The sequence below is a fragment of the Crinia signifera genome, chromosome 2 (genome assembly GCF_055691185.1).
Source record: "Crinia signifera chromosome 2, ASM5569118v1, whole genome shotgun sequence".
NCBI lineage: Eukaryota > Metazoa > Chordata > Amphibia > Anura > Myobatrachidae > Crinia > Crinia signifera.
The window spans coordinates 35,718,895-35,728,145 of NC_139218.1; the positions used below are offsets into that span (position 1 = coordinate 35,718,895).

At 49.3% G+C, this 9,251-nt stretch overlaps 1 pseudogene; it reads left to right on the forward strand.

Moving 5' to 3' along the window:
- Positions 1-8,106: 8,106 nt before the first annotated feature.
- On the forward strand, positions 8,107-8,243 carry LOC146060873 (U2 spliceosomal RNA; annotated as a pseudogene).
- The last annotated feature ends 1,008 nt before the right edge of the window (positions 8,244-9,251 follow it).

The window sequence follows — 9,251 nt, forward strand, 5'->3', positions numbered from 1 at the left end:
GTACTGCGGTTGGGATGTACTGCCGTTGGGAGGTACTGTGGCTGGGAAGTACTGTGTTGGGATGTACTGCGGTTGGGAGGTACTGTGGCTGGGAAGTACTGTGGCTGGGAAGTACTGTGTTGGGATGTACTGCGGTTGGGATGTACTGCGGTTGGGATGTACTGCGGTTGGGAGGTACTGCGGTTGGGATGTACTGCGGTTGGGAGGTACTGTGGCTGGGAAGTACTGTGTTGGGATGTACTGCGGTTGGGAGGTACTGTGGCTGGGAGGTACTGTGTTGGGATGTACTGCGGTTGGGAGGTACTGCGGCTGGGAAGTACTGTGTTGGGATGTACTGCGGTTGGGAGGTACTGTGGCTGGGAAGTACTGTGTTGGGAGGTACTGCGGTTGGGAGGTGTCATGCTTCCAATACCTTATATAAATACAACAGTATGTTGTTTAATCGTGATACAGCCGCTAGGACACTATGAAGATCGACAAACATTACGTCAACCGCAAAAGGTTGAAAGGGCTTATGTCGACAGGACCTTTTGATCCTGTCGACCTTAGCCATGTCGACCTATTTCATGTGTCGACCTAAGCCCTGTCGATCTTTAGTTGTCAACCCAAAATATGTCGACCATCATAGTGTCGACCCAATGACCCATACCCATTTAATCAGCGTATCAGAACCACTGAAGGACCCAGAATCTGTCCACATAACCTATTATTCAATCTACATTATTTGCTAGTCCTTTGGAGACTTACAATATATTCTAAGTAATATTAGGTGGGTAAGAATACATATGGATGAATGACAGTGGGGTCAGAATAACGACACCGGAATCCAGATAAACAGAAACCCAACAGGGTACAACGGGGTTATACTTACCTGACCCCTCCCCCCCCTTACCCTAAACCTCCCTCCCCACTCCCTTACCCTCCCACCATGCCCCGCAGCCTAACTATAACCCTCCCTGCCAGTGCCTAACACTGATGTCTGTACCCCACCGCCTAAACTTACCCCCCCACCCCTCTACCTATCCCTAAACCAGGCATGTCCAACGTTGGCCCTCCAGATGTTTTGAAACTACACATCCCAGCATGCTTTGCAATAGTTTTAGCATTCTCTAATAGCAAAACTGTGGCAAAGCATGCTGGGATGTGTAGTTTCACAACATCTGGAGGGCCAACATTGGACATGCCTGCCCTAAACCTTCCTTCTAAATGCCTAACCCTCCCTCCCTACAGCCTAGGATTCCGGTGCAGTTAGGATTCCGGCGAGAGCATTATTGTCCAATTTCCGCCGCCGGTCACCAGTCGATAGTCAGGATGCTGGCATCTGTATTGTGAACACCCGTATCCCCACTGCAGGGATACTGAACACATCTTCTTTTAAGGATGCTACCATTTCTACCAATATTTCTGGGAAATGGATGTTCTGTTAAGTCCCGCACACACGGGGCGACGGGAGCTTTGTGCTGAGCGATCTACATAAGCTCAGATTGCTCAGCACACAGCGCTGTGCGCTGAGCGATCTGTCACTGCCCATGTGCTCCTCAGAGGGAAAACTGGTGATGATGAGATGCATGCTGCATGCAGTATAAATCTGGTCAGATGATAGCGACGCGCTGGACCGCGCTTCGCCGTTGCCGGGGGCCATACAAACGGAGCGATACGTACATCATTTATAAGCAATCTAGTCAGATCGCTTAGAAATGGGGCTGTAATTGCCCCACGTGTATGCCCATTACTGTCATCACAGGTGTATTTTATTAGGGCCTAAACAAGGAGCGATTTCAGGGCATTTTCAAAGTGATCTGACCGATAACGATGCGCGGCCCCATGTGTCACTATTTCCCAGCGGTTAATATCCTGCGTGCATGATAAATCTAGTGACACCGGTAAGGGCCGTGTGCAGCGCTGTGTGCTGAGTGATCTACATTGCAGTGTCACCCCATGTGTAGGCCCCATTACACCAGGGTTGCCTACCCTCCTAGAATGGCCGAAAATCGTGTCCCCCTCCCGGCCCCCCAGAAAGATGGGCAACCCTCCCGAATTCTGGGGGACCCCCAATCACAGCGTTCAGACCCCCCCCCCCCCCCGACTGTGGCATTTAAACACCGCAATCTGTGGGTCTCAGAGGAGGGGGCGGGGCTAAAATGTCGTAATTGCGTAATTTTGGGACTAAAATGTCATAATTGTGTCATATTAGCCCCACCCCCTCCATAGAGATGTGCAAATCGGGTTAATTTACATGATGGGGTGGGGCTTGATGACATCATGCTCAAGCCCCACCCCCGAAGTGCTGCTGAAAGTCTCCTCTCCGGGCTTCTCCCGGAGAGGAGACTAGAAAAGTAGGCAACCCTGCATTACACTTATGACAGATTCCACCAGTTTAATAAACAAGGGATATAGGGGTGATTCTGGTTGGTTTGCAAAAAGCAAACTCCCTCTTTAATGGACAAAAAGGCTGCTTTATTGTTACTCACCACACCCAAATGTAACTCTCTCTGCACATGTTACATCTGCCCCGCCTGCAGTGCAGCATCATGGTTTTGTCCATTAAGAGTTTGCTTTTGCAACCCAACTAGAATCACCCCCATAGTCTGCACAGTATAAATTGTAAGCAGTATAATGTACAGTAGGGTTATCATACAAATCCAACTCCACATTAGGACGATAAAGGTGACAAAACGGAGGAAAACACAACTGACACAGAAGTGCTGGACCCATAAGAGCAGGTGACAGCACCACGGACGTACATCTGCAAGTTCCATAGGGAAGTGAGTGAGCACTCGTTACATTCTGCTACTTCCTTGGCCTCTGTATGCTAACCCTGCTTCATCCATTTATTTCTGAGATTGCTTTCAGTCAATCCTCTGCAAACTGATTTTGCACCTATAAGACACTGATTATTACAGTCACAGACACTTGTAAATGTGCTGTACACATAACCCTGAACTTGTAGATATAGAGAATTATCAGTATTATCCTATTATCACATCAAACCTCTGCAGCAGTGCACCAATTTTCATATTATTTTTAGCGACAATATATTGATAAATATGACCTTAAGACTAAGTGGCGGACAGAGGCTGTGTCTTAAGACTGTGGCGGATAGATGCTGTGTCTGAGTGGCAAATAGAACCTATGTCTGCATATGAAAGGAGAACTGTGACTGAGCGGCAGGTAGAGTCGGAGTCTGTGACTGAGTCAGTGGCGTAACTATCATTTGCCCAACTCCCGCCTCCAACCTAGCTACTTACCGCTGGGACCGCCGCCGCTGGGACCCGCAGATTTACTTGTCTCCTCTTATTTGTCCCGGCTCTCCTTCTGGCAGGCTTAATGAAAATGACCCACAAAAAATGGCCGCCCCCTAACAGCAGACCGTTTTTAAGAGTTTTGCTAGAGGAGGCCGACGCCTCCTCTAGCATATTCAAAAAGTGTCTGCTGTAAGGAGGCGGACATTTTTTGAGGGCCATTTTAAGTAAGCTTGCCAGGAGGAGAGCCGCCTGGGACCGCAGACAAGAGATAAGTAGATCTGCGTGTCCCGGCGGTAGCGCCGCCGGCGAACAGAGGGGTTCTAGCAGCAGTGTAGTGCATGATGGCCCCGCAGACCCCTGGTGCCCACACTTAATCACTGTGGGGTCTGCGAGGCTATTGTTACGCCACTGGACTGAGTTGCAGGTAGAGCCGGTGTCTGTGACTGAGTGGAAGATAGGGGTAGTGTCTGCGACTGAGTGGCAGATAGAGGCGGTATCTGTGACTGAGTGGCAGATAGAGGCGGTGTCTTAAGACTCGCAGATAGAAGCAGTGTCTGTGACTGACAGATAGAGGCAGTGTCTGACACTGAACAGCAGATAGATTTTCATGAAATTCCTAGGTGGAACTGCTTCACTCAGGAATTTCAATTTCTATGTGAAAGTGGTGTTAGTGGCAGACAGAGGCTGTGTCTGAGACGAAGAACGGCATATAGAGGCTGTGTCTGATCCACATATAAAGGCTGTGTCTGAGCAGGATATAGAGGCTGAATCTGAGAATGAGTGGCATATAGAGGCTGTGTTTGAGTGGCAGTTAAAGGCTGTGTCTGAGAATGTGCAGCATATAGAAGCTGTGTCTGAGACTGAGCCGCATATAGAGGCTGTGTCTGAGCGGGATATAGAGGCTGAATCTGAGAATGAGCGGCATATAGAGGCTGTGTTTGAGTGGCAGACAAAGGCTGTGTCTGAGAATGTGTAGCATATAGAGGCTCTGCCAGAGACTGAGCGGCATATAGAGGCTGTGTCTGAGTGTCAGATAGAGGCTGTGTCTGAGACTGAGCGGCATATAGAGGCTGCGTCTGAGTGGGATATAGAGGCTGTGCCTGAGACTGAGTGGCATATAGAGGCTGTGTCTGAGTGGCAGATAGAGGCTGTGTCTGAGACTGAGCGGCATATAGAGGCTGTGTCTGTGTGGGATATAGAGGCTGTGTCTGAGACTGAGCGGCATATAGAGGATGTGTCTGAGTGGCAGATAGAGGTTGTGTCTGAGACTGAGCGGCATATAGAGGCTGTGTCTGAGTGGCAGATAGAGGCTGTGTCTGAGACTGAGCGGCATATAGAGGCTGTGTCTGTGTGGGATATAGAGGCTGTGTCTGAGACTGAGCGGCATATAGAGGCTGTGTCTGAGACTGAGCAACATATAGAGGCTGCGTCTGAGTGGGATATAGAGGCTGTGTCTGAGACTGAGTGGCAGATAGAGGCTGTGTCTGAGACTGAGCGGCATATAGAGGCTGCGTCTGAGTGGGATATAGAGGCTGTGTCTGAGACTGAGTGGCAGATAGAGGCTGTGTCTGAGACTAAGCGGCATATAGAGGCTGCGTCTGAGTGGGATATAGAGGCTGTGTCTGAGAATGAGCGGCATATAGAGGCTGTGTCTGAGTGGGATATAGAGGCTGTGTCTGAGAATGAGCGGCATATAGAGGCTGTGTCTCAGTGGCAGTTAAAGGCTGTGTCCAGGAATGAGTTGCAGGTAGGTATTTAAGTGGTAGGTAGAACTTGTGTAATTGATGTGTGTTTCCAGTGAGTGGCAGGTAGAGGGGTTTGCGTTTAAAATGAGGGCCTGATTCAGATCTGTTCGCTAGGCTGTGTACACTCGCAGCTTAGCGAACAGGTCAGCCCCGCCTGCTGTCTCACCGAACACTTGCCCCTCCCCTGGCTGACAGTGCTGCCCGCATCCCCTCGCCCAAGAACACATCCCTCACATGCAGCCGAACATCAAATTATTTCTCTCCCATTCGGTAATAAGTCAGTCAGAACAAATTTTTATTACTGTTGAAGAATGCTGAAGTCATGTGACATCAGCCCGCCTGCGTTGCCAGGGGAACGCCCAGCGTTTTTATAGCTGGGTGTTCCCCTGATGCTGCCCCCTCCGTCCCCTACCAGTGCAATGGCCTCGACAACTGTGATGGTGTTCGCACAGGGGTTCTGCACATACACAAATACACGCATGCGCAGACACCCAACCATCAGAATAGGCCCGAATTGGGCCCCTTCCAAACAAACCCGAATTATGCTGTGAGTGGGATCATTTTGTGTAGCAGTGCAGTAGTAACTTCCATTTGTGGAGTGAGATTATTATACTTCTCAACCTTTTAATGCTCCTCTCCGAGGCAAGACCCACCCCTGCTGAGGCAATGCAGCAAATCGTGACTGGGAAGGGGCGGACCTAAAATTACAAATCACATGACATTGATCCTATCACCACACTAGGGACCTGCGATAATTTTATGAATTGCTGCTGCTTGAGAAGATTTCACAGCATTGTTCTGCAAAGGCCGCAGCAGATGGAATCTGCCATTTTCTTACAGGAAGCATCCTCACAGGAGAGGGCTCTAAACATTGCTTTCCTGCAGCCTCTGCCTGGCTCTAGACACTGTCGCTGTGTTATGATTAAATTAATTAAATGAATACAGAGAAGATACATATGACACATATTCTGTCATAAGTATCTTCTTTATATTAATGTAATCATTTTCATGTGTTTAAATTGATTTTGGAGGCACCGAAAGCAGTGCCTCACACTGCCCATTACAAAGTTCTGTAAGCAGGGGGCGGGGACAAGCAGTAAAAGCCAATTAAAAACTAGTATAAGTGGCACCTTTACTAGTGCCTCAGTGAAAGGGCATGCTTTCAGCCAATATGAAAACACACCCCTGTTACTGAAGCTGATGTATTTGGGCATTGGGCAACAGATTCAGCACTGACAGTGACTGCATCCGATCCAGCTGTCACTGTCAGTGCTGTATAGGGAGAGACAGAGCAGCGGCAGCGGTGCGCAGGGGCAACAAAATGGGGGGGGGGCAAGTGGTGCAGCTCGCCAGCCAAAAATTTTCTGACACCCCTGCCGGTGCCAGAGCTTGGCCAACTGATTCACTCATTAGCCACTCACCTCATTGCACACCACTGCTGTGTACATGTGCATGATCAGATTTTTTGGAGGAGAAATGTGAGACTCATCCAATGTGCCGGAGATGTATTATGTGGGGACAGCAATTATCGCTACATACGAGTGACTAAAATGCATTGCAATACGGACTGTTAATAATCGCAGTGTTTAGCAATAGCTATGCCCCAAGTGTTTCATCCTACACTACTGAGATCCGTATAGGTGTTAAGTGTGAAACTAGTTTAGCAGCTCTCTCCGGAGCAAAGTGGGAGACTTCTACCTCCCACTCTAAACAGTAAAAAAAGGGCAAGATTGCCCCATGCTCAGTAGTCATTTCAGTGGCCATCTTGGGGTGAGGTATGAAGCCTCCCTGAAGTACAGGAAGACTGGAGTCTGCACAGTGGTACACCCCCATTTCAGCAAAGTACACAAAGTTGCAGAAACATATTGAGCCCATAGAAGTCGGTTAGAGTTATTAATCTTGGTTATGGGGAGAAGTGATATAAGCACTTGTTCTCCCCCATGTAGTTCTGTGATGGTGTGGATAATGGGGGGGGGGGGGGGGCTAAAATATAGCATCAGATATAATATATAATTGTAAAAGTTAAAAAGTACCTAGCAATAGCAACCAGAAAAAAAAAGTAATGAAAGGGAACGAGATGACCTGGTTGCCCCTCGCACATTGCTTTACCAGCAGCATTCCATTACACACTTGTTGGCATATCACGCCGTATAAACCTGTGTTGGCAGAATTATGGAGAAGGCCTGACTGGACTGCACATTGGAGGCTGCTGCATACCGTATGTCTCTGTACTCACAGATGTGTCATTATTTATAGATTCAGTAATATGGATCAGCAGGTCTTGATGATATACTACACGGCTGAACCATAATTCCATTCTAAAACACACAAATCCACGCTGGATGAAAAGCCGTCCCTGATCAGCAGACACTGACCACAATTTCCCAATGAGAAGGAGCCTGTGCACAGTACAACTTCAACATGGCTTGAGTTTTATGACTTGATGCAGTTAGGGTGTATTAGAAATATCACGTTTTTTTGCAGCACTATTTATGTCGCAGCGATGACTTTTCAGTTGATCTTTCGCTAAGCAGTAGGAGAAAAGGTGTTTAGAGCATGTTTGTCCTCTCATGAAAATGAGCTTTTTCACTCATATTTTCTATTACGCTTTTGTTGGGAGATGGGCTCCGGTCACAGTCATTGCCAGCGAACAGCTGTAAGTAGAGTGGCAACTTATGCTATCACGCTGCTTCCTGGTACAGTACGTGGTGCACACTGGTGCATCAGGGTTGCCTAGTTTTAAAGTCTCCTCTTCGGGAGAAGCCCGGAGTGAAGGCTGTCAGCACTGCAGCACTCCAGGGGGTGGGGCCTGATGTAGAAGATGTCATCAATGATGCGATTTGCATCTTTAGCCCCCCCCCCCCCCCCCCCCCCCGGGTTGGGAACCTCCCGGCCATGCATCAAAGATCTCTGCAATAATTCCCTGATATAGCACATAGGTTAATATAGGCATAGGCTAATGCCATTCCAGTGCTTGGTAAATCAACTGTGGGCTGATTTGCCGTTAGTAATGGAGGGGTTGTGGCATGTACCAGGCGCACACACAGCGGGGGTTTCTGAGTACACAGCGGTATTAATACCACTGCATACCTCCCAACTTCAGTCCTGAAGTCCTGATCGCTTCTCGGCCTTTTGGCTAAGATCAAGTGTAGTATCTGTTCTTATCAGTGGGTATGGACTGGCCTCTGGCAGAGAATAGAGAAAGGCTGAACTTGAGTAGCTGCTCTGATGGGCAGAGGGTGTGGGACCCCTCTTTTTTGCCTGGGAGTGGTGAAAAGTCTGGCTGAGTACCTTCACCTCTGCCTTTGGTAGGAGGTGTTGTTTCCGTAAATCCACTGGTAAGAGGGGGGGAGAAACACTGGGCCTAGTAGTTTGACTCTTGACGGGGTTCGTAGCCCCCGAAGGATGAGACAGCGAAAGGCTCAGTCTAGTATCCATTCCCAAGGAGCGGAGAAAGGCTGGGACTGAGTAGATGGCTCCTGTTCCAGAGGTTCGTAGCCTCTGATGGGGAGACCGCAAAAGGCCCAGCTTAGTACCTTAACCTTGGGATCGGAGAAACACTGAGACTGAGTAGATTGCTCATCCGAGGGGGTCGCAGCCCCTAAGGGAGTCAGTCGAAAAGCCCAGTGGAGTACCCTTTCCCATGCCAGGGGCTGGAAAATGCCCTACGATGGGAACAGAGAAACCTTGGTCGGACGCTGATCGGTCAGTTGCTTGGAGTCCGAGGCTGCACTGTGCCCCCGGGGAAACTCGGGGGTGCCGAACATGCACGGGTGATCCCAAAATCACCATGCACTAATATGGCACTTGCACTGCGCACTTCCCTTCAGGTAGCGCTTCACGTCCTTACCCCGTCCTTTTGGATGGGGTAGGACAATTTTTCACACCCCCACACTGGCCTTCTGGCTAGGGTATCTTTATTATTTATTTCTCTTCCCCTTTCACGTTCGTCACTTCTCACGTTCCTTGTTTTTTTGTAGTTTTGTCACGTTTTTTTTGGGTAGTGTGGTCGACCCTTTCGGGCCTTCCATTTCCCCAATGTGCCGAAGCTCTCGCCTTTTGGGGAGAGCTTCGTGCCCCCCGAGGACGACCCCGAGCCGCAAGGCGGAGGGAAGTCTACTGAGGGTCTCTCCAAACCTTCGGGTGCGGAGGACCCACCGTCCTAACCCTTCCGGAATGTTATTGCTCGATCTCGTGTGGCTGAACGCCACTTGTCCCTCTAAGAAGCTGGACGAGGACCGCCGGGGGTCGCGTAGCTAGT